The 26,557-nt window shown below is 36.3% G+C and overlaps 1 long non-coding RNA gene and 1 pseudogene across 1 annotated transcript; one reads left to right on the top strand and one right to left on the bottom strand.

Annotated features, from left to right (window-relative positions):
• Positions 1–1,768: 1,768 nt before the first annotated feature.
• Positions 1,769–20,958, bottom strand: LOC120154198 (annotated as a pseudogene).
• LOC120154199 lies at positions 4,161–16,166 on the top strand. The gene is made up of 3 exons (XR_005518858.1): positions 4,161–4,293; positions 13,466–13,472; positions 16,149–16,166. It is a non-coding gene; the product is annotated as an uncharacterized LOC120154199 (long non-coding RNA).
• Positions 20,959–26,557: the final 5,599 nt, after the last annotated feature.

The following is a 26,557-nucleotide window of genomic DNA, read 5'->3' as shown; positions in this document are numbered from 1 at the left end:
CGAAGAACAGCCAACAATGGAGGAACGACAAACAAATTCTTTGGTGGGATTGAGAATATTTTGAAATCCTAACTTGTATTCACTCAAGGGAAGGGAAGAGAATATATAAACAAAAGAGGCGAAAGTGAAATTAGGATGCAGCTTTTAAACCATGCAAAATAAAGGGCTGCAAACCGGAATTCAATAACGGGTTTAGGGTTGTAGCGAATGCCGACGGTTGCCTCTTGAAATAGGAGGGCAGAAAGAGAAAATTAAGAGAGTGGGACAAAAGATGGGATTGAAGGCAAATAGGGGGGGCTGATTCAGGAGGATGTTGAGCTCGTGACAGAAAAACAGCATATAACCAGGGACCTCTCCCGAAGTACAAGAGGCAGAAAGAGAGATGAATGCTTTGCTTACTCAAAAAAAGAAAGAGACGAATGCATAATGAAATGAGGGACAAATTAGTGATAGACATGGATCGGGTTCACTCGAATTTTTTATTGATTCGATCAAATTTGATATTCATATGAATTTTATTCGATTGATTTCATACAATTTGAAATTCGATCCATTTTTCTATAATTTACATTTGATTTAATTAAATTTGACATATATATATATATATATATATAATTCTTAATTTATTTTATAAAAATAGATTTTTAATTAAAAATAATATAAAAATATTATTATAATTATCTTTTAGTATAATTAATTATTTTTTAAATTAAGTAAAATTAAATAATTTTATTTTAAATTTAAATTCAAATTGACCCAAACTTATGGTTTAAAAAATTCAACCTATCTAATACAACCAAACCCATCTTTTAAAAACAATGAATCCAATAAAATGGGTCGAGTAACCCATCAAGATTGGGTCTTGTGCCCATCCAAAGACCCAACCCAACCCCACCCCCACCAACTCTCTACCGTTTTTGTTTCATCATGTTTTCATATATATTAGGGTAAATTACATGGATAACCACGTAATTAGAGGTGATCGCTGTTTTTTATTTTCTAATTAGATTATTTAATTATTTAAATGATTAGATTAATAAAAAATATAAATAATTTAAATGTGTAATTATATTAACCTTTAATTGTCATGTATGTGTGATTTGATTGACATTGATTAAATTGTTAAATAATCTAATTGAAAAAAAAGATAGTTATATCAAATTCCTCCAACAATTAAGTGGTTATCTATGTAATTTATCATGTATATTAATACTACTATACTATGTTTAGTTGAAGTTTTCTTCTTATCAAAGTATCACTTAAAAAAATTTATTTTTTAAGAATTACACCTGTTTTCAAATTGACCGTCCCATTTTTCCATATGTATAGGGTAAAAGAGAGGTAAGATAGAAAACTGCCCTCAACACCAGGTTAAGAACGGAAGACCTCCAAATTATAAAATACCCTCCGTTAGACTCGATCCCACGACCTCAATATTAAAAACCTTGTGCTCTACCAACTGAGCTGGATGATCATTTCATATTAGTTTTCAAATTGATGTCTTTTAAATATGTAATTGCCTATGTGAGTGTTTTTATCTTATATAGCATATGTTTGACATATAGGAAAGAATATATCTAAGCATGTTGTCTATCCAACGTGCTATATATATATATATATATATATATATATATATATATATATGTTTAAAAAGATCAAGCCATCAACGGTAAATCTAAAACAAAACGATGATATTAGTTTAAATATGACTACTTGAACAAGTGGGTAGGGAGCAATATAATTCCAGGATAATGAGAAACCTACTGAATTTTACGCACAACCCACAACAATTAGCTACCATAAATATAGTAAATACAGAGCAATATTGTTTATTACAAGTATTACTCCATCCACGTAGGCATCATCACATGTTTTAACAGACACGGCAAATGTCAAAGGATCTCCCAATAATCAGGTTCATCGTCTCATGAATAGATATAATTAATAAAAACAGCAAGTACAAGGTTGATGATCACAATCTATTCTGAAACAGATCGTGTCATTATTGTTGGCAAACTTATTCCTCTTCCTCTGCTTCCTCCAGCCACTTTATAAAGGGCTCCAGAGACTTCACCAGGGTTTGCCTGCACCACAAATTGCAGTGTGTTGTTTCAAGCATTTTATGTCTTCAACATGCGGGTTGGGTTCCTACCCTTTATTGTTTCTCTTTTGTGATAATTTTTAATGTGCAAATGATACTTCCAAGTTAAAAAAGTGAGGGTTCAGAATTCCGATTCTTAACTATATGTTCCCACCAGCAACTCATGTGGTGATACCTCATACTACTTTTCAATGACATCACAGCAACTATAACTTGAATACATACCTGCCCTTCGGGTTAGTTCCTTTGCGGAACCAGTGAAGAATGGTGTCTTCTGCTAGGACATCCTGGTCATAGAGAGACCTCACAATCTCAGGGAATAGCTTCATCAATTTTGCATCCTCATAGCATTGCATCTGAACTTTATATATCAGTTCCAGCTCAAGCTTGCCATGGTGCAGAAGAATTTAACAGCTTTGCCCATGTTTTGACCTTCATAATGAAATGATCTCCCAATTAACAACTTACTACGCCATTTGTTATAAAAAAAACATACAACAGTTAGCTTAGCAATAGTTATCCAAAAATTCCAAGTAAGTTATTCTTTCTAGAAAGATAATTGAATCTAGCCGAGCAAAACTACATCTTTAGTCAAGCACCGCTACAAGGGCAACTGGGCAAGTATTACAATTTAGCAAGGACAGGATGGCAAATTAACATGAGCGAACAAATAACTATTGGACTTCCGCACAGGACAGGTAGTCTCGCATTCATTCACATTTAACATTATCAATGTTAGGGAGGTGTCCATAAAAAGTAATCAATTTCAGCCACCGTGTTATGAACGCTTCCAGGCCTAAACAATGAGAAGTTCAACTTTGATTCTGAACATGAAACTCAAAACTAAGCTCGTGCTCGATCGAATTCTATTATCAAACCTTGGGCTTGATTCAATATAAAAATAAAACTATTACTGCTCATTCAATTAGGCCCATTTACATAGTAAAAAAAGTGCTTGATCCCACATTTAACTTCAAATTTGATTACCTATATTCGAGCTACTCATCTGACAATGACCAAGCAAAATTAATACTTTTCAGACACACAACCACTAACTTGTGAGCACATCTCATTTACAGCCATACATCAGAAGTCATAAAACAAAGAATTGGAGAAGTGGTCAATTTAAGTTGGCAAAGAACAGGCAGTAACAGATATCAAACCAACATTTTTAATTAAACAGCAGAATTATGTGACGGGAAACACAACTAAAGATATCACTGAAACAGAAACCAAATTGGCATGTACCAATACTCAACAAACTAAACCACATTATTAATTAAGGAAAAAATTCATATACAGACTGTAAAATTTGAGCTACACAACCTTGTATATTATAATGTCATTTGTCTTATTCATAGTTTAGGGAAGTAGGGTTTAGGGGTTTGAATTTAGGACTTAGGGTTGAAATAGACAAGGTCCACAAGGATGTCGAGGCTAAATTTTACAATCTGTGTATCAAATAGTTTCCCATTAATTAACTGTAGAATAACGAGAAGAAAATGCAACTAAAGACATTACTATTAAAACAGAAAACAATTTGGCATGCACTAATAATCAACTAAACTAAACCACAACAAATTTATTAATTGGTCATAATAAGTGTAAAAGCATCAATTCTTCCCCAACTTCCTTAGATTACAGTCCCAAGTAGTTACCCTGTTTTCTTATTGAAACCAAGGAATTGACATCCAAAAGATTGTTTACAACAAAAAAGTCACCTTCCCTGTTTTCTCACTACACACTAATCAATGTACTTTCCAAATCCAAATAATTAAATAAAGGAGACAGAAAAATATGCATAAGCTACTGCGGAAATTAGCCACATCCACATCTCTGCAAAAGTGCACCTGCACACATCTTATTTAAAAAGAAAAAAAGAGGACAAAGCAAAAGAGCACAGATCAAAAGTATGAACACTCCATGGTTTCTGAACCATCAGTAGATCGTATAGTAGTAGTACATAATCTATAACAGTTGCACAAGATTCAACACATTATGATGCTTATCTCTGGTAAATTTTTTAACATATTTGCAACAAATGTGGAATAAAGTAGTTTCCTGAATGCATATGAATTGGAAATTATGTCCTTTTCAATAATGTTAGATACTGGTAGATTACTTTTATTTCAGTCCACTTTGTTGCTAAATTCCTCGTCTTCTATAATGCATTGAGTTTCAATCAAACGAGGGTAAAAGCTTTTCGTGCAAGAGGTCAAGCGAATCACAGGTTTTTTAGGATTGCTCCAAGTTGCTCAGGTAGTGTTTGTTCAATGAATGAAGTGTCTATTTGTTTCCATGAGAGAGTTTACAGTAGGGGGGATAGAGGTTTACACACAGCAGTTTCAGGTCAGGACAGTGCTTCGTCTGAGTCCTCATTCGACTATGCTAAAGCTAGGGAGGAGGCGGTTGCTACTAGAGAAGTTTGTGATATGTTGGGGATCTCTTTTAGGGGGGCAGCAGTTACTGGAAGAGGGAGATATTGAATATGGAGTTGAATGGGTCTTCTAGGGGTTTGTGAGAGTAGGTAGCGAGCTGTGAGGGGTTGTAGTCATTCATTTTGTATGTCTCTTTTTAATGTGATTTCTTGGAATGTTAGGGGTCTTGGGAAAAAGGAAAAAAATCGAGCAGTAGCTAGAGTTGTTTCTAAAGTTAAACCGGTCTTTTGATGTTACAGGAAACAAAATTGAGTTTCTGTAAAGCAGGCTTATGGAGGAAGTTGGGGGGTAAATTTTTGAAAGGTAGAAGTTTCCAATTAGCTGATGGGTCTGCTGGTGGTTTAATTTGTTTGTGGAATGAAGATCTTTTTGAAGTTACTAGTGAATATAAGACCAGTAGATTCATTGCTGTCTCAGGGAAGTTCAAGGTGGTTAATTGTGACTGCTATTATTAATGTGTATGGTCCGTCAGTAGAGGCTGATAAGGAGGATTTTTTCTTAGGATTGATGGGTTACGTGCAAGGTCTAAGCTTGCCTGTTTGCCTGGGGGGGGGGGACTTCAATGCATATCTAGATCCAGAGGAGAAGATTGGAATGGCTCAGAACTGGCATCAATTGATCTCTTTTCTAACTTTGTTCAAAATCTGAATCTCTTGGACCTTCCGTTAGTGGGTGGGAAGTTTACTTGGTGCAATAATAGGGAGTGTGCCACTTGGATAAGGCTAGATCGGTTTTTATTAAGTGGCAGCTTCCTACAATGTTTTCCAAAAGTTGTCCAAAAAATGTTACCAAAGTCACTTTCAGATCATAATCCGGTGCTGCTAGAAGAAGATTTTGAAAACTGGGGCCCTAAACCTTTCGGTTTTTTAACTACCTATTAGAGGGAGAAGGGTTTGCTGGGGTGGTTCAGAATTCTGTTAACATCATAGAGAAGGACAATGATCGGAGGGGTCTGTTTAGCATTCTGCAAGGTACTAAGCAAGTGATTAAACATTGGTCTAATAAAAATCGGTTGGGTTTTTCCGATCAAATTACAGATTTGGGAAGCCAGGATCAATGCTTTGGAATTGAGGTCTCAAGGTGGGGGGTTTACTCCATTAGATAGGGATCAGCTTTTGCTGTGGAGGACAGAACGGAAAACTGCATAGGAAGGAGGAGTATTTGGCTGCAGAAGTCTAGAATGAAGGGATTAAGGATGGGGATAGGAATACGAGGATCTTCCATTATGTGCTACTAATAGGAATAGTAAATGCAATTTCGACCTTGAAAGTGGATGGTGTTTTAATTGCTGATCCGATTCAGATTAGAGCTGCTATTACGGACTTTTTCAAAGTCAACTACAATGCAAAGTCAACTTTGGAGGTGGATGATATTAACCTGAATTTTGCTAAATTCTGTCGCGCAAAAAGAGGGTCTTGAGGTCGAATTCTCGGAACAGGAAGTGTGGGAAGCGATTTTTTACTCGGATAGAGCCAAGGCACCTGGCCCGGATGGTTATACTATGGGTTTCTTTAAAAAAAATTGGAATATCTTTTTTTTTTTTTGATAGGAATGGAAGGCCTCGCTAAAAACCCCCTTCTGATTAAAGGAACTTAGTGGTAAGCTCCTTAATCAGCGGAGAGGAGGAAAAGTGCCTTAAAAACTTTATTGATAATATAATCTTACATAGATTTAAACACTACACCACAATACATCCCATAAAACTTAACAACAATTTTCTAATAGACCTTCTCACTGGACCAGAAAATCCAGTGACAGGTCCTTACAGTCAACCTATCCCTTTCTTAGCTAAGCTATCAGCCTCCCCATTGCTCGCTCTTGGAATCCACCTCACTGAATGAACCTTGCCATTTGAAAGAGTCAAAATCTGATTAACCAAAGACAAGTAGAAAACAGGAGCCAAAGCCGGTGATTTAATCCATTCCACTACCGACTTGCAATCACTCTCAACAATCAATCTCCCAACAGAAACCCAAACTGAAGCCAGAAAAATTTCAATACCCCTTTTAATAGCCTTTACTTCAGCTAGCGGAGGAGTAACTTGGTCCACTTTCTCTGAAAAAGTCAAAAGCGTGCAACACTCCGAATCTCTCAATATACCTCCTATGCCTCACCCGAGCCTCCAAGCCTAACAGCTCCATCAACATTCATCTTAAGAAAATCAACAGGGGGGGAATCCAACGCAGGTTATGACCAACTCTGTCTAAAGTTAACGAAAACCCATCTGCTAGATGGATTACCAAATCAGCAAATCCTCCTGAATATTAACCGTAGGAAACTTTGCTAAAACCATTTTGATAGCCGAATCTAACTGTAAAGAACAGAGACATGCTGTCCAGGTTAGAACCTTCGAACACTATAGCATTCCTGGCTTTCCAGATTGACCAGAAGAAACACCTGGAATAAACTTCCATATCGTCGAGTTTCCCCTCAACTCACCCAGGAACTAAGCAAAGCAGGAGGGTCTTGAGGAAGAACAAACGAAATATCCCAGAAGCTAGCTATTATTCCACAACTTCCAAGCAACAATACAGGAAATAAATAAGTGTTGAACTGTTTCGTGAATCTTGCAGAAAGGACACTGTATATCCTCCCTAAAGAAACTCCTCTCTTAACCAACTCAGCCTAACTGCCAATTTCTGATGTGCAAGTTGCCATAGAAAAGCTTCCACTCTCGATGGAGCCAAACCCTTCCAAACTCCTTGTAGCCACACATCATTACTCCTACCTCCGAGCCAATGTTTTCCCTGCATGATTTAACCGAAAACTGTCCATCTCCACTAGCAGACCAAGAAAGAGAGTCCTCCACAGCTCTGACAGTTTGACATCCTTTATTTTTGTCATCAAAGCTAACCACTGGTCCAATTCCCAATCACTCAGATTCCTTCTAGTTTGGACATTCCACTCCCAACCACTCGGTCCATAGCTGCCAAACTCAACAATCTCCCCCCTTTATTAATGGAAAGCACATAGATTCTAGGAAAAATTATTTTTAGAGGGACCTCATCAGCCCAAACATCATTCCAAAAGAAATTGATTTCCCATTACCTACTTGCAGCTTCGAATTCAATCTAAGAAAGTTCCCTACCGAATCATTCTTAGAAAAATTATTAGCAATGCCTCTTAAGATCCATGAAGATTTCGGAGAAGTAACCTTTCCAATAGACATAGTGTTCCAACTGATCTTTTGCTTACTACACAACACAGATTTCCAGAGAGAGTTTTTGTCATTGGCAAATTTCCACACCCACTTGCCTAGTAAAGCCCGGTTAGTAAGATTCAAATCAAGGACACCTAGTCCACCACAGTTCAAAGGCCTGCAAACCGTGTTCCAATTTACACAGTGAATCCTCCGCTTATCCCCCTTCTCACCCCAAAGAAAGTTAGCCATTAAGGAATTAAGCTTCTTTCCGATATTGCACGGCATTTTGAAAAGAGATAGAAAGAAAATCGGCAAAGAGGTTAGCACCGACTTCAGCAGGACTGTCCTCCCAGCCAAAGACAGACAAGACGCTTTCCACCCCGCAAGTTTGGAACTAAAATTCTTAAAGACCGGATCCCATAGAGCCTCTGTGTTTTTCCTAGCTCCCAAGGGAAGTCCCAAGTATTCTGTAGGTAGAAAACCAACCGAACAGCCCACTTGTTCTGCCCAATCCGATAACACTCCCTCTTCCAAATTGATACTGAACAGCTTACTCTTTGCTAAATTGAGGTGTAAACCTGTCATAATGCTAAATATCCTCAACACCCTTTTTACATTCTTGATCTGATTAATGGAGGCTTGACAAAAAATTATTAAATCATCGGCGAATTGTAGATGGGACAGCCTGGTAGAATTTCCAGAATTCCCCATAATAATACCCTGGAATAAACCCCTCTCGATTGCTTTAGAAAGCATCAAGTGTAGCATCTCGCCTATAATGTTGAACAAAAGTGGAGAAAGACTGCAGCCTTGTCTAAGACCTTTTTCCATTGCAAACTCCTCAGAAGGTGACCCGTTAACAAGAATCGAAATAGAGGCTGTAGACAGACATTGAGTAATCCACGATGACCATCTGTTTCCAAATCCCATTTCTTTCATTGCTCTAAACAAAATAGGCCATTCCACAGTGTCGTATGCTCTTCGAAAGTCAACTTTAAAAACTACCCCTTGTAGTCCTTGTTTTCTCCAGAAATCAATACCTTCGTTCGCAATGAAGGCGCAATCCAATAACTGTCTCCCCGGAATAAAAGCAAATTGGGATTGACTTATTATGTCGCCAACACAGCCACTCAACCTTTTAGATAATACTTTGAGAGAATCTTGTATAAACTACCTACAAGGCTGATTGGTCTAAAATCCTCCACACTTTCCGGATTAGTCTTCTTCGGAATGAGTGTAATAAACGCGTGATTAACTCCGTGTTCCCATTTTCTACCTATGAAAAAATCCTGGAAAAACTTCAATACATGTTCCTTTAAACCCGGCCAACATTTCTTGAAGAAGCCCATGGTAAAGCCATCCGGTCCTGGTGCTTTAGAACTATCCGAAGAAGCTATCGCTTGCCATATTTCTTGTTCCGTGAACTGCTCCTCAAGTTTTAAAGATTGGAACCCTGATAGCATAGCAAACTCCAGGGATAAATCCTCTACACCCAGCGTTGACATAGAACTATAGGATTCCTTAAAAAAGGCCGCAATATGCAACTTAATAGATTGCGGATCTGCAACTTCAGAACCATTGATCTTCAAACTAGTAATTTCATTTCTCCTACTCCTGTTTAGAGCAGTTAAATGAAAAAATCTAGTGTTTCTATCCCCATCTTTAATCCATTTCGCCCTTGATTTCTGGAACCAGATGCTTTCTTCGATCCTATACAACCTCCATAGATCCGATCTGAACTATAGCAGATGCCCCCAGTCCTGTTGGCAGAGGTCCCCAGCTTGAGCTTTAAATTCAAGATTATTATCTTCAATTCCAGATCTGCTATGGACTCAGAAATTCCATTGAACTTTCTGCCGACCAACTTCTGATCGCTTTTTTAGTTTCTTGAAGAATGCTGAAAATGCCCCTACTCCTTCTACTCCCCCTCGAAACATCCAAGGATGATTTAACTATATCCTCAAACCCTTTTTCCTCTAGAAGATAGTTAAAAAATCTGAATGGTTGGGGCCCCAATCAACAGTTTTTCCTCCAAACAAACGGGATTATGATCAGATAAAGACCTCGGTAACAGGCTTTGCAGAACATTAGGAAACTTATCAGAAAATCCCCAGAAATTAGGAACCTATCCAATCTGACCCAAGTAGAGGCTTCTCTATTATACACCAAGTGAACCTTCCCCCAACCATAGGTAGATCGATTAAATTAGTATGATTCAGGAAATTTCTTAGAATAGCTATAGAAAACCAATTCTGGGACATTCCTATCTTCTCTGTCGGATCAAAATACACATTAAAATCACCCCCAATGCAAACTGATACTGTTTGAGCAGTGACAAAATTCAGCAATTCCCTGAAAAAATCTTCCTTTTCAGCATCAATACTTGGACCATATACATTAATAATCACACATTTATCACATGAATTCTTAAAACTTCCAAAGACAGCTATGAACCTGCTGCTTAAATGACTATTTGAAACTTCAAAATCCTTATCATTCCACAACACCATTAAACCTCCTGCAGACCCACAGCTGGAACAACAATCCAACTATTAAGAATACTTCCACCTATCCTTCTCCTAATAGCCTGAGAACATTTTTCCAACTTTGTTTCTTGAATGAGAAGAATGCCTGGTTTATAATTCCTGACCATAGTAGCTACGGCTCTAGATTTTTCCTTTTTTCGGATACCCCTTATGTTCCAAGAAATAATCTTCATCTTTACCATGTATATATCTATGGAAACAAAACCTCAAAGCAAAGCAGCCGAGAGATCCCTACTTCCCCGGAACCACCCCTTCCCCACGATCAGCCAAACCTTTCTCCATATTAATTATTTATCCAAAAAGGCCTTCTTCCCCTCTTTGAATGAGATCCCAAGCAATTTACTGACTTCCCATGTAGCCAGCGCTTCTAAAAATAAGGAAAAATTTGGAGAATACACAGTAGGGATACTAGCCACGTCCAGTGCTTCCCTAATCAGAATCCTTTTCTTTCTTCTAATACCAATCCTTGCTTCTGATCCATGCTTATTCCCTTTAACACCCTCACCATCTCCCCGGGGAAGCTGTGACCGAACTACATCCGCTTTCTGACTAGAACCATCATCATCCTGGGTCCCAATCGGGCTTCTCCCCGATATATTAGTAATAGGTAAAATACTCGAGGTAGGAATATTTCTAGACCTATTTTGATCAGACACCTCCAGTGGAAACATTGAACCATTTTCTCTGCATGGATTAAACCACACCTTTCTTCCTCTGGATCTTCTATACACTCTGGAGACAGGCCCTCTCTTCCACCCTCCCAAATGCAGACTCCTAGACAGGTGATTGAAAGGACTCCAGCTACTAAGGCCAATAGTATGAGGCTCCTTATAACATCCACTCTCTTGATTCCTGCCCATGTGAATCGACTTTTCTTCCCTAACCTCCTCTATACCTTCCTCACTACTAGCTTCTTTGTTCAGGAATGTTCCTCCATCAATCAAAACCTCATTGGACTTGTTAGAATCTTCTCTATGTACTGGCTGTATCCTAAGGACGACCCCACCATGAATTGGATTTGGGAATAGATAAGAAGGATCATTAGCCTTTTTTTGCACATTTGATTTATCCGAACCAGTTTGCTGCGGCTCCACCAAAGTTTCCAACCGGGATTCATTCCCCTTACCAAACCCCAAATTGGTTAGATTAACCCCAGGCCCACTAAAAGAAAATGGGTTGTCCTCACTCGAATCCACAGATTGGGCTGCCAAACTTTCAACTATAAAATCATCTCTTAAACCCAGACCTCGATAATCCCCTTTTAAATTCAAAATCCCATCTGGTAATTCTGACATCATAGCACCACTATTTTGACTTTGTAGTTCCTGCGACAATAAATGCTCTTCCCCTTTGCCGCCTACCATAGATGTACAAGTTTCCCCTACCAACCCTCTGACATCTGTATCCCTAGAATCCTTAGCTATCAAGTCCACCTTACCAACTCCAACTGAATGGTTATCATCTTCCTCCTCAGGTTGAGCGTCGTTACTGTACACACCATCTCCGGCCACCATAGATTTTTTTACTGCAAAGCTTTCCTGTTTAATACTAACCGATCCCAAATTAATTTTAACCTTGAAAGAACGCCCATACGAACCCATATTAACAAATTCCTGTATGTCGAACGGACTGGCCACCTTCAGTAGAGCTCTTGCCACCGCCATATCCTCCCTTTTGATTGTCGACTCATGAATACAGACCAGCTTCCCCACTTTGAAAGTAACTTTTCCAAGAAAGATTCGTTCCAACATAATAAAGGGATTCCAACCAATTCAACTGAGCAAAAAGCCAACGGAACACCTTCTTCGCTCATAAGCGGATCAAGCCAATCAAACCAAAACAACAGTTCCTCCCCTCTGCTCGTCCTTGCTTTTTCTAATTCTTCCACTGAGTCGAAAGTTAAGATACAAGAGTTCCATGTATAGCCCCATTTAGCTCCCCTGACTATGATTCCATCACTAGCCAGCCCCTTCTCCACTAATTCCAAATCAAACTGGGATTTAATAATTCCAGTCAATGATCTTTTAACCCAATCATACTCATCTAATGGGATATGCATCTCCCATACATTCCTCAGTCCTTCTTTCTCTCCTGGACGACCCTCCTTAAACTCTTTGTTCCCCTGAACTTCCCTTTGCTCGTCATAAGAGACCAGCGCATCCTTATATGTTCTCTCATCCCTCAATTTGCTGATCGACACTGACCTTGGTCTTCTTCTCAAAGTCGTTCCTATTTTTCCATTTACCTTCTACCCTTCTTACATCTCTATTATCCTCTTGCCTGGACCTCTGCTTCTGGTAATTAGCTACACCAACTGAGACTTTTTTACCATCTATCCAAATACCATTCAAATTTGCTATCGCTTTCATCAACCCATCTTCCTTCTCAAACTGAACGAAAGCGAACGTGTAGTTCCTATAATTCTGCTTGGTGGAGCTACTCGGAATGTAGACCCTAATAACACTACCATGTTGTTGAAAGATTTCCTTTAGTGTTCGCCAAGTTACACTCTTACTCAGAAAGTTGACAAACGCCGTCCATTCCTCACCGGAGGACTGGCCGCCTATGGCACTCTCTCTCACTCTCCCTTTCTCTCTGACACTCTCTTTCATGCTTAAATTTTCATTTATCAACTTTATAAACCATATAGTTTGAGTCAGCTTGGATCTGTGATACTTGGGGGAGTGTTCTTTTATGAGATGATTAACTTTCTTTCCTCGACTGTAGGACTGTCAATATACTGGTGTAGAGAATTGCAGTGGAGATGGTCGCATAGATAATGCAGAGGAGTCTTATGTTCATGAGGGATTTTTAGCTGATTGGAGGCCGGGTATTACCAAGGTCTTCTCATCTGAAGGTCCTTGCTCGATCGTTGGAGACAAGAACCCACCTAATGTTATGCCTACAGAAGAGGGTAAAAATTGGAATATCTTAAAGGACAAGATTATGAAATTTGTTCGTGATTTCCATAGAGGAAGGAAATGGGAACATGGGGTTAATCATTCCTTTATTACGTTAATCCCTAAGAAACTCAATCCTGAGGAAGTTGAAGATTTCAGACCTATAAGCCTTGTTGGTAGCTTATACAAAATAATTTCTAAGGTGCTGTCGAAACGGCTAGTTGCTATTATTAAAAACATAGTTAGCCCTTCGCAGTTTGCCTTTATTCCGGTAGGCAATTGCTTGATTGTGCTCTTTTGGCTAATGAAGGCATTGATTATTGGAGGAAACAAGGGAGGTATGGAGTTGTTTTCAAAGTTGATTTTCGTAGGGCCTATGATTCTGTTGAATGGCCGATTCTTTTCAGATTACTGAAGGCTATGGGTTTTGGTGAAAAGTGGATCTCATGGATGGAATGTTGCGTCTCTTCAGCCTCAATCTCGGTGTTAGTGAATGGGCCTCCAACTGAGGAATTTCAGATTAGTAAAGGTTTGAGACAGGGCTGAAGTTTGTCCCCTCTATTGTTTAATATAGTAGGGGAACTTCTAAATTTAATGCTGATCAAGGCTGTTGATCTGGGTCTTTTTGAATGGTTCAGTATTGGCAGGTTAGACAATTCTTTCCATCTCACTCACCTTCAGTTTGCAGATGATCTCATATTATTCTGCAAAGACTCTTCTACTCATATTCTAAATATTAGGAGAGTTTTGAGGATTTTCAGTGTGATGTCAAGGCTGCACTTAAATCAGTATAAGAGTACTTTGTATGGCATTAATGTTGAAGAGGTCATCTTAAAAGATTGGGCTAAGAAGGCGGGCTGTGGAGTGGGATCCTTTCCAATGACTTATCTTGGTTTGCCGCTTGGTTCAAAGAAGAATTCAGAGGGTATGTGGGAACCGGTTGTTCATAATTTTTACAAAAAATTAGCAGGCGGGAAAGCTAATTCTTTGTCGATGGCTGGAAGAGTAGTGCTGGTTAAGTCTGTGTTGTCCAGCTTGCCGATTTTTTACCTATCAATTTTTAAAATTCCAGTGAATGTCATGCAGAAATTGAATTCTTTGATGGCGAATTTTATTTGGGGTGATGTTCCAGCTAAGAAAAGGATTCACTGGGTGAATTGGAAAACGGTCTGTCAACCGTTTGAAGAAGGGGGGTTGGGAATCTTAGACCTGAGGTTGATCAATAGAGTTTTGCTTGGTAAATGGGTGTGGAAATTCGCAAATGATAAAAATAGTCAGTGTAAAAAGATGATTTGTTGCAAGAACAACGTTAGCAACTTATCTCTCTCAATTACGAAGGCTATTTCTCCACTTGACTCTTGGATTTGGAGAGCTATTCTAAACAACTATGTCAAAAATGATGAGGTTGGATATTGCTTGAGAGCTAACTCAAAGATTCAACTTGGTAATGGCAGATCGATAATTTTTTGGTATGATGTGTGGATAAACGACTCAACCTTAAAATCACAATTTCCCAGAATTTTTGCTTTATCGGTTAATAAGTGGGGGACAGTGGCTGAGTTTGGTGGTTTTGTACATAATGTTTGGGTATGGAACATTCAATTAAGAAGGTATTTACTCGACTGGGAACTGGTTCAATGGGTTGCATTAATGTCTTTAATTGAAAATGTTACTTTGTCGAATTCGGTGGATGATTTTCTTGGGTGGTCGGGGAAGGGTGATGGCCTGTTTTCGGTCAAAAATTGTAGGATGTCTTTATATAGCAGAGCAGAAGGTTCGTTTGAGTGGAATAAGTGGGTTTGGGCTGGATTGGCCCTCCTAGAGTGGAAACGTTTCTATGCCAGCTTTGTCATGGAAAATTGGCAGTTAGAGAGGAGTTGAAGAAGAGAGGTATTCCATTGAAAGATGTTTTGTGTCCTCTGTGTCACTTGCATGAAGAATATGTTGATCACCTTTTCTTCTCTTGTGAGGTAGCAGGGGAGTTGTGGACTAAATTCCTTAGGCTATGTGAAATTTCTACTGCTCTACCTAAGGACCCCATTTCATTTCTGTGCTCTTGGTCGTTTTTAAGGAAGAATTCGTGTATTTGGAAGTTCATCTCGGGGGTCATTCTTTGGTCAATATGGAAGGTTCGGAATTTGGTTGTATTCGAAAATGGGAAGGTCGAAGATTCTGCTCTGTTCTTTTTCGCCAGATTCAGATTGGCTAAATGGTTTTTAGCTAAATACTCTTTGGTTCGTATGAACTCGGACAATCTAGTTGGAGCTAATTGTTGGACTCCACCGCCCCCAGATATGTTCAAACTTAACGTTGATGGGGCGGTAAGAGGGGATAGGTTGCAAGGAGGTATAGGTGGTATTTTGAAAGATTCTACCCCTAATACATTAGCCACATTCTCAACATCGGTAGGGCCTGGAACTCCTATTTTGGCAGAGCTGAAAGCTATTAAGGAAGGGATTATGTTTTTCTTCTCATCGGATTGGGCTAACAAGGGGATACTAATAATTGAAAGTGACTGTAAAACAGCAGTGGATTGGATTTCTAAACAGATCTCTGCACCTGCTTTTTTCAGTTCGATGATGGAGGAAATTGGGGCATCTATTTTGGCTAAGAATATTGTTTTGAGATTGATTCCTAGGAGTTTCAATATGGAAACTGATAAGTTAGCTAAGGAGGGGATTGGTTGATTGCTTTAGGAATATTGTGGATTTGTTTTGTGCTGTTTTCCTGGCTGCGTGTAGGGTGTAAGTCTTCAGTAGCGATGCTAGACCGGGTTTGACCAGCCAGATTAGAGGTCATTGTAGAGTTGTACAGGACTGTGTCGGTAGTTTATTTCGTTTTTGGTTATTTTGGGATAGCCCCTTGGATGTATCTTATGTAATTTTTTATGGTTAATATAATATAAAGGCACTCTTTTCCCTCTTCCGCTGATTGAGGAGCTTCTTTACAAGCTCCTTCAATCAAGAAGGGGGTTTTTAATGAGGCCTTTAATTCCTACAAAAAAATCAAACGAGGGTAAAGGGGAAAATGCCAACAAACTTGCCTGTCGCAATGCAGAATTGGCATTCTGCTGTTGGTTTTTTCCAGACCACTGAACAGCATCCATTAATACATCCCACAGAATTCGTACAACCTCAATATCAGGTAGATTAGCATCTTTGACGCGTTGCTTAACAATTTCAATGACTTCAGATATGTCAGATCCCTCAGCTATCAGGGTCGTCAAAGCAGACTTCATATCCTTCAGTTTTGCCTCGAATATTTTTTTCTCATTGTATTCAACCAAAGGCACCAACCCTGCCTTACTGAAAATCAACATAATTAGACGAATAAGTTCCAAAACAGTTGTATAGAAAGAAACAACGTGAATGCACTTGCAAACCCAAAGATCCAACCAAAGATTGAAACAATGTCACAGTATTTAACGAAATAAGCAAGCATTTGATGAAGATGAATAGATACAAAAAATTCATCATTTGCCTTGTTTTGTGTTCACTTAAAATGAAAGAAACTGCAAATGGGATGACTAATCCTTATAGTATAGGATAATTCAATCCACTGAATATGGGAGGATTAGTATGATAGGATGATCAGTATTCTAATTTTTTTCTCCCTTCTTGCAAAAAGGTGCATAAAAAATTGACTTAAACCAATATCACAACAATTTGGGGTATGATAAAAAATGGAAAGCACAAGACATGTTAAATAAACACAAGAATGGTGTAATACACAATGCAACATGTTTACAATCAACATGACACATTTAATATGCATACCATATTCATGTTAGAATTGACATTTAATAATTTATGGGCTGGCAAGATACGGCATGCATGCCCAGGCCTAGCTTTAAGTTTGGCATTGTTTAAACATGTGTACAGGATATGATAATCCTTATAGTATAGGATAATTCAATCCACTGAATATGGGAGGATTAATAGGATATATGATCAGTATTCTATTTTTTTCTCCCTTCTTGCAAAAAGGTGCATAAAAAATTGATTTAAACCAATATCATGATAATTTGGGGTACGATAAAAAAATGGCAAGCACAAGATATGTTAAATAAACACAAGAATGGTGTAATATACACAGTACAATATGTTAAATACAATCAACATGACACATTTAATATGCATACCATATCCATGTTAGAATTGACATTTAATAATTTATGGGCTGGCACAAGATACGGCATGCACATACATGGATTGCCAGGCCTAGCTTTAAGCTTGGCATTGTTTAAACATGTGTCTTGTTTGTTTCCTAGGTTGTTCATAATCTGTTGATGGATCCGTGTTATCATAACCGTGGTTGAGTTTGTTTCAACAGTCACTAGTAGTTTCTTTTTCATGGACTCCATATTTTGAGTAAATTATAAATCCTAAATCAGTGAAATCTTCTCAAGTTTATGGGATTGGACCCAAAAATAGAAAAAGTTTGCACCCACCTAGAGATTATATGCGTGGTGGAATTCCATGGAAACACAAATAGAAAATATGTTAACCTACCTTGATAAGTGTAAAAAGGTACAGGTCACTCACTTTACATGTGAATTAACCTATATGTATGATCTCTGGAATACTTTTAGCCAAATAAGAAAGATAGATCATTAAAAGAAAATTTTGCTAAGTGAAGTGGATATTTGACGAGCTAAATAGTCAAAACAATGATAGGACCTGTATGTATGAAGTGGATATTTTTCTTGCTAATGTTTGGGAAATGGAAAAACAATGGAAAATAGTAGTTTTCAAGTTTTATCCCATATCCTCTGTCAGTAAATTAAGTCACTTATCCTATTGGAAGCTGAACTTCCCGCTTTTTGTCCAATATTAGTCTCAGGTTCTTTGATACAAGGTTTTACCTGTGATACAAACTATATTACTTGGACTAGGGTGTATGTGTCCGATATAGGTATGTATCGGACACAGCTATGGTCAGATTTTTCTAAGTTTTTCCATATTTTTGGTGGATCCTTAGAGGTCATATCCCTAATCCAAGTGCCATACACAGTACACTAGTGTCAAACATGGATACTTGATGAAAAATGAAGTTCGAGCAACATAGGATACAAAGATGGCTTGCTTATGCAAACCCTAAATGCACACACTGCAGACTTGCTTATGCAAACTATGATCCATGCATAGTCAATTAGATCTAGGGACCAACTAGCAGACTTTCTTAGACTGTTTAGAAGAAGACTAGCATTAGAAAAATCTTCACGTGTACTACTTCAAATTCTAATATAAATACAAAGGAGACAACCATGTTCATACATTCTACTTTTTACCCGACAACACATACCAACACACCCTAACCAGGTCTCATGAAACCTTCAAAAAAAAGGTTCAATTATCTAAGCCAATTATGAATAACACTCAACTTACCATTGCTATTTCGAAAACATGCAAATATGTTTTTTAACAATAATACCATCACAAGTTAAATTATATATTGGCTTTCTTGTTCTTTATGTCTTTAGTTTCTTTCTACGAAATTTCCCTAACAGCTGAAGGCATGGAATCTTAGAAATTAGGACAAGGAGATTTTAGAAAACAAAATAACTGTCACTAAGCAGAAAACTTACGTGAAATGCTCAGAAAAACCTTCAGCAGATCGCTTCGCAGAAGGGAAGAAGTCCATGAGATTGTCCTCCATTTTCCCTCGCTTCAGAATAGAAATTAAATCCTCCAGGCTATTATCCACCAGATACTCCTTGAAGAAATCTGTTATGAATGGAAGAACTAGTCCTTTGCCCACAAGATTGTCCTTGAGTAGGGGCTGGAAGACAGCCTCGGGTGGCAACCCCGACAATTTCTGGGAGAAAGCAAGTGCAGTGAAAATTGCAAGCTTCTTCCTTTCATTTTCCTCAAAAAGCTCCAATGATTGCAAGAATCTTCGCATAACATTTTCAAGATTCTTTATCAAAAAAGGTTTTCGGCGTAAGATTTTCTGTACATAGATCACAGATGGCAAAATAGCTTCGCGATTAGCCTCACACTCTATGATAGAGTATGGGTGTCGCTCCCCCTCATCAGCTTTAATTGTGCCTGGTTGAGTGCGTCCTCCAGTGAAAACAACCTACAATTGCCAATTTAGTTCACTACAAAGCAATATAACTAAAAAAGACCAAAGAAAGGAACAAGCAATTAGAACCCCACAGATTTGAAGTTCAATATTTAATCAAACTTCGGCAATATGAGCTTTAATGTTTCTGAAAAGAAAATTTTCTAGCCTGTCTTGTGCAGAATCAATTTACTTGAGATTGTAATGGTAGGAAGGTCAATTGAAGGAGAAAGACTATAATCAAGTTTAGCGTAAAAGAGTTTTATCAAGTATTCTTAATACTGTCTAAAAAAGCACCACCAAGTTTTACTTAGAAACTGGATCTTTAAGTCCAAAGTCAAGGCATATAGAGTAGGTAGATCAAGCATTAGCCTCAAAATGTCAACCAAATAACCACCTAGCATAGATAAGCAACAAAAGTGAGAGAAATCCTGTATGTATTGTTCCAGTAGATCGCCATTCTTAATGCATTATCTTGATATCCAATGAAATAGCAGACACCAATCAAGTAAATACATTTAGAAAGAAAATAAGAAATCGTTGACATTTCAGCTTAAATGAAGTTTACCTCAAAGAAGGTGTCACCGTATCTCGAGAAGTTAAGATCTGAAGACTCAACGGTCTTGGCAACAAGTTCCTGCACGAAAAAAGTGTTTAATCAGCAAGTCACAAGATAAAGAACAAGAAGTCTAGAATCATACTTAATCTGAAATCTAGGTTACAGATATGTAAACTTTGCATTATGATATTTACCAGATCACCAGCATTATCCAAATAGATCTGGACCACTGCATCAGCAAAAGCTGCAGGGTCCAGGGGCGCAGCAATATTCCGTTTGCGGGTCTTAATCCGCGTTCCACTACACACAAGATAAATGGAAATTATGCAAGAAATAAAAATAACAAAAAGGAACATCAGAAATACACACTAGAAAGGTTTTTCCTTATACTGTTAGCATATTAGCTTTTCTTCATATTTTTCTTCCTTACAGGGAAAAAATGAAAGGTGCAGTTTATTTATTTACTAGTATCTAACATAACACGAGAGCGTCTAGCAGAAAAACCGAACATTCCCTTCTTATAAACAAAAAGAAGCTCTGTGATACGAGAAAACAGAAAGATGATCATACCTATATTAGTTTCAGGTAAAATTGAAGAATAGTACATTTCTAGATAAGTAGCGTAAAAGGTTCATAGACAAGAAACCCAAAATATTTGCAGCGAAAAGGAATGAACTTTGGCCTATTACTTTGAAAGTTCATTCTAAATGGCACGCAAGGACTCAAGATAATAAGCATTTCAGATACCTCCATTTGATTATCTTTTAAAATGTCAAATCCAATACAATTAAGAAATTAGAATAAAAATGAACTTACCCAAGAGTGGGTTTCTCCTTCGAGCTGCACACAAAAATCAAAAGCGCAAACATTAAAATCAATTAGACAGCAATCGAAAAATGAAATTGCAAATTTCTTACGGGAAAATTAAACCAAATGCATATGCATGTATAAAGAAATCACTAGATTATTATACAGATCAATAAAAAAAACGAATCGATTTTGTGATGCGAATACAAGAAAAAGAAAACCCTATAGATCTCCGATCAAGAAAAATAAAATTAGAAAGCCAAAGAAAAAAAGAGGGAACCTCATAAACCAAGACGAGGAGAGGATCGGAGGAGACGAAAGCCTCTTTCTTGGAAGATTTCGGGAGGAAAATGAACCTGATACCGATCCAGCCAAAAGACGAGAGGGGGCGAAGATAGTTACTCGACAAATATTTTTATAATCATATATTATTTATTATTTGTGAATTTCTTTTTTTTCTTTTGCAAAATAAAAATAATGTATATTTGTAAAAAAAAGTAAGTGATAGGGATAAAAAAAGCGTAAATTACACAAATCAACAATGAACTTTACTCTCTCCTATTTTACTCATTATACTTTAAATCAATTTAATCTTCTCACTAAACTTGACATAATCAGTATTTTTTGTCACTCTATCGTTAAATATTTAACAGGGTTAAAATGATATTGTTTTAGAAAAACAAAATTTTCACCAAAACGAATTCGTTTTGTATCTATATAACAACTCATTTATATCGTCGTTTAGTAAGCAAACATACGAGTGACAAAACACACTAATTAAGTTAAGTTTAGTGAAAAAATTAAACGAGTTTAAAGTATAGTGAGTGAATTAGGAAAGAAGATAAAGTTCAATGATTATTGGTGTAATTTAACCAAAAAAAAAGCCATGAAGAAGTTTTGTATCCGTGTATTAACCTTGAGTTTAACAGAGTTATTGTACGGTTTTTTAAACTAAAAGGTATGTTACATGTGAAGCTTTAAATTTGTGGTTAAAAATATAACTTGACCACCCAGATAACAAATGTTTGAAAATTTTATGATCTCCTGCTGACAAGTTGGGTTTTTTTATCAAATATTTTTTTAAGAATATTTTAAAAATTCTTGGATTAAGTTGAGGTTATAATTTAATTAAATACGAAATTAAAAAAAATCTTGTATTAAGTTGAGGTTATAATTTAAGATAAAAATCGAAATTAAAGTGTTTGAAATTTAGAATTTTTTTATTTAAAAAAATTGGGAATGAAATAGTATAGATTGAACTTGATAGTGAAAGAGATGATGGCTTGAACGGAGGTCGAATAGATTATGAATAGAGGTGTTTATCGAATTAGTCGATCACGAGTTAAATAGTATTTGACTCGTATTTATTAAAAAAAATTGTTGTTCGATTCGACTCTTTGTTCTTTAAGTTTATCAAAAAATTTCTCGACTCATATTCTTTAGAAAAACTTATTGCTTGACTCGACTCCTTATTTATTAAGCTAACCAAAAAAAATTTAGTAGGATAATTAGAGTTTGATTTTTGGGTGTAGTAAATTAAAAATCATTAATTAATAATTTAATATGTTTTATTGTTTATTAGAAAACTAATAGTTTAGTTAATTAATAATTTAACATCTTTCTTCTTAACTATTGATAAATTAGTAATTATTGTTTAGACTTTCTTTTTTTAAAAATGGAGTAATATTGTAAGGTGATTACTACAAAATTATAAAAAAAAAGTTAATGAATTGCTCACGAAGTTATCGATTCGAGTTGGACGTTACTCGATTCAACTCTTTAAGATCTTGAGTCGAGTTCAAGTTAAAGTCGAATCAATCTGAATTGAGCATTGACCGAATTTTGATAGGGTAGAATTCGAATAACTCACGAGCCGCTCAACTCATTAAGCTCCTAACTATGTTCATAAAAGTGTGATATTTTGTTATCTTCATTTATTTTCTGTTTAATTATCACAAAATTAAAAGAAAAATAAAACGAAATAGTGAAAAATGAAATCTAGAACAAAGGAAAATGAAACGTCATGTTAAAAATTTATCTGATAATAATTTTTTAACAAACATAATTGATCAACCTTAAAATAATTATGAAATAAAATGATTGATACTCGCTTTGACGAAAGATATAAACACCTTAAACAATAAAATATACATAATTTTAAAAAGTTATTCGACTTTTAGGGTATTAACATTTTAATAAAAAAATCTTTTTAATTTAACCACTCAAATTTTAGGATATTAACATTTTGGTCACACCGATGTTAACTCATTAACATAGGCTTATTGTGGATGCCACATTCGTTCAAACTATAGATTGTATTCTAATTACCCAAACGTTAACTCTAACTCTAACATTTATGTCACTATAAAAATTCTAAATGATTTGCATTGTATATTTTATTTTTTATGATAAGACGGAAGAAATTAACTAGTTTCACACAAGTCCTTCTGCGGCAAATTCATCACTTCTGTCGGAGCTACTGTGAACACTTGAGTCCCTACATCGTGCCTTCTACTCATCCTCGCCAATTTGTCTGCAACCCTATTTTGTTCCCTTCTCACATGTGTCATCCTCGTGGCCCAGATCCGATCCCAAAGCTCCTTCAGATCACCAACTAACGTGATACCAGCAAGAGCATCAGATCTATCATTATATATCCGGGCAACTTCGACATCATCTGTTTCAACTTCCACCATTCTAAAACATAATCTCCATGCATGCCATAAGATGTCATGAACAACCCACAACTCAGCCACGATAACTGAGCAACTACCTAAACTCCTTCTGCATTGTATATTTTATTAATCTTTTTTATAGTTTTTTTTATTGTTATTATACATTCGATATGAGTGAAAGAACATAATTTATGTATAAAGTATATCTTTTAAATTTACTCAACAATGAAGACTGTTTGGTGTGAAGTCGCCATAACTCCGGCACATATAATACTAAATCGGGGTATGATTCGCTTCTTAGGGGCGTTTGGTTGGATTATCGGCGTTTTGGACTAAAATGTCTTTAAATTTTTTCAAAAATATCATTCTTCTATCATTAAATAATAAAAATTCTACGAATGTTAAATTACAAATTTATTTTTAAACTATTCTAGATTTACAAAAAAAAACTATAATTAAAATTTTATATGAAATTCAAGGGTTAAAAATAAAATTTTTCCCTTTCATTAAACTTTTTATATTTTCAATTTTGTAAAAAAATTATATAAATTTTATGAATTTAAATTTTTAAAGAAAATATATAAATATTTTTCAACTTGTTAAAAAAACAAATATATATTAAAGACAATTTAGTCAAATATATATTTTAATAATATTTAATTTTTTTAACAAAATATGTTAATATTACATTTCTATTAAATCAATCAAATAAAAAAATACAACATTCTCAGTAATTAATAATTTTACATTTACATATCTTCCGTGATGACCCTCAAGAGAGGGACACGTCGAAAATTTGGAACCACTTGGTTAAACTCCCTACCCTTCCCAAAGTTAAAGTCTTTGACTGGAAAATTTGTCATGGACCACGCCCCGTTGGTGGTAAGCATGAAATTGCGGGTGTTGTCAGTGGTTCATGTCTCCCTTGTAATTCAGAGCAAAAAACTCTTTTTCATGCCCTCAAGGAGTGCCCCTCTGTAAGAGAAATCCTTGAGGAAGAATTTAGCTTGCCTAAAGAATGGATTGAAGTTGCTGCCAAGGTCCTGCTCAATGACATGTTTATCGCAGGAATATAACTTGCAAAAGAAAATGGTTAGATCGAGGTCGACTTTGAGGGGGATTCGATCGTGGTGGTGAATAGACCGCTCTCCTCTAACCCTGACATCTCTCTTGCACATGGCGATACATTATGGTTTATGTGACCTTTAGTGGTTTTGAATCAGATAGATTTTTTTATCGAGTTACTGCCCTTTGTTAACATTGCAACTTTTCCTGCTCCAACCTGATATTTTATTCCTTTATTTGTTCGCCGCGGGCATTCAACTGACTCACATGATCTAGTTCTGCTTCAGTTCAGTCCAGAATCTTCCCATTTTATGATATGAGAACTAAAAGTGAAATTTGGTTTGAAAGGAAATCCATTTCACTATTTAGCAAAGAAACGAAAATGATTTAACACTTTCCAAATTTGCCTTGAGAAAATTAATTTCAAGGAAGAGTTATCCACGGCACCAGTTTTCCTCTTATTGTTTTTCCATAAAAGACAGTTTATGATTGCTTATACTTTGAACTTTCTGAAGATCACTAGTGCGTCAGTAGAAGTGAGTTCATTGAATGGCTCTAAGATGTCTTTTTCATCAGCTTCTTTAATACATATAGTTTATCCAATCCCTATTCCCCTTATACCCCCATTCCTGAGTTTTATGCTTTCTTCTTCTATATATTTTGAGTTGGAATAGTCGCTGTATCTGGGTATTTTTGAGAGCTTTTGTTTGACTGAAATTTGTTGATTGTCATATTTCTTTTAGGTTTTATAAACAGATGTTCATTCTATAACTTGTCTGGCAAAACTTTGATATGAAATGTAGCTTTTGCGTGGAGTACTCTTCATGAGTTCTTCTTAAGGCTGCCCATTCATATGTTTTTGTTATTGACTTGGACGGATACAGCAAAAGATTCCTTGTGCCGTTCAACAAATCCATCTAGACAGTGAGAAAGTGTCAGAGGTAGGACAGGCTAACTGGACAAAGAATTCTTTGCAGCTTAATGGTTCAAGAAGATCATCAGATGTTAGATACTTTCCTATGCCAACACTAAATTGTTAAGTCATAGTCTTTTGCATTGTGATTAGCTTGAATAGTTGTTTTCCATATAACTATCCATAAATTATTCGGGTTTCTGGAATTTCTTCTTTCCATTTGAGGAACATTGACCAGAGGTGAATCGGTGATTCAATTTTTGTTGTTAGATATGTATGAATCTACTTGCATGTTCTATATCATCAAATAAAATATGATTCATCAAAAACTGCTTTAGGTTGCACTTGGAAACCTAAACATGATTTAGTTGGAAAGATGGAAATCAAGCTCAGGAAAAATGGCCTTCTTTATCTTTTTCAAATTCATGAATTTGCTAGATCTTTGTTTTGTTAGAGGATTGGAGTCTCTTTACAATTTAGGAAATTAGAAATTATCTGCTTAAAATGTTTTCAATATAAGGGCGTACTGAAACTTAACTAGCGTTTGGTGTCATTTACTTTAAGTCAACTAAGCCACTGGTAATACCCTACCTCTTTAGATATTCCAAACATGGAAATTATATGAAACCTCCGACATACCCTACCTCTTTAGATATTTGCTCATTTCTTAATATTGTATAGAACATTTAGATGAATTTATTTTCTTCTTCCAAATCACCTGCTAATACAAATTATGTATCATTCACAAAGACTTGACAAATACTTTTTTGAAAATTTCAGTTCTCTCTGTACTGATTATAAATGTAACTCGAGTTGTGTAAAAAATTTGTGAAGATTTGCTAGAAATGTTTAGGTTTTTTTCTTTTAAAATTTTCAATCATCTGTCTCTACTAGGGGTACATTTATGATTCGGGAAACATGTTTAGTTTGTTTACTTGTTGATATATCATGCTAGATTAATGTAATTAAGGGCTTGATCCCGACATTGGATGTCATTTACATTCAAAATCAACATCTTGTCCCTTGGTTGTAATCTCAAAAATCTACGCGAGTTTACTATCTTTGTGCTGACCATGCTTTAATATATTTACTGCTTGAATATAAGCTCTCTGGCATGAATATTCTAATTGTCAGTAGAGTCTTAAGACGAGCCTTTGAGCAGCTTGTACATGGTTGGACTGGGTAAAATGTTTAAAGACTTAAAGTCATGGTTGGAACTTGGATACGTTGAGGGTAAAGAATGAGGATTTAGAGTTTCAATTTCTGTTGTATTGTGCCTTCTGTTGATGAAACAACTTGGTAATTCCTGATTGGCAACATTTATTGCTGGAAAATAATCATATAT

This window comes from Hibiscus syriacus, unplaced genomic scaffold (assembly GCF_006381635.1).
Source record: "Hibiscus syriacus cultivar Baekdansim isolate YM2019G1 unplaced genomic scaffold, ASM638163v2 tig00111105_pilon, whole genome shotgun sequence".
NCBI classification, from domain to species: Eukaryota; Viridiplantae; Streptophyta; class Magnoliopsida; order Malvales; family Malvaceae; genus Hibiscus; species Hibiscus syriacus.
The sequence above is the reverse complement of the archived record's forward strand: the minus strand, read 5'-3'. Positions and strand labels throughout refer to the sequence as shown.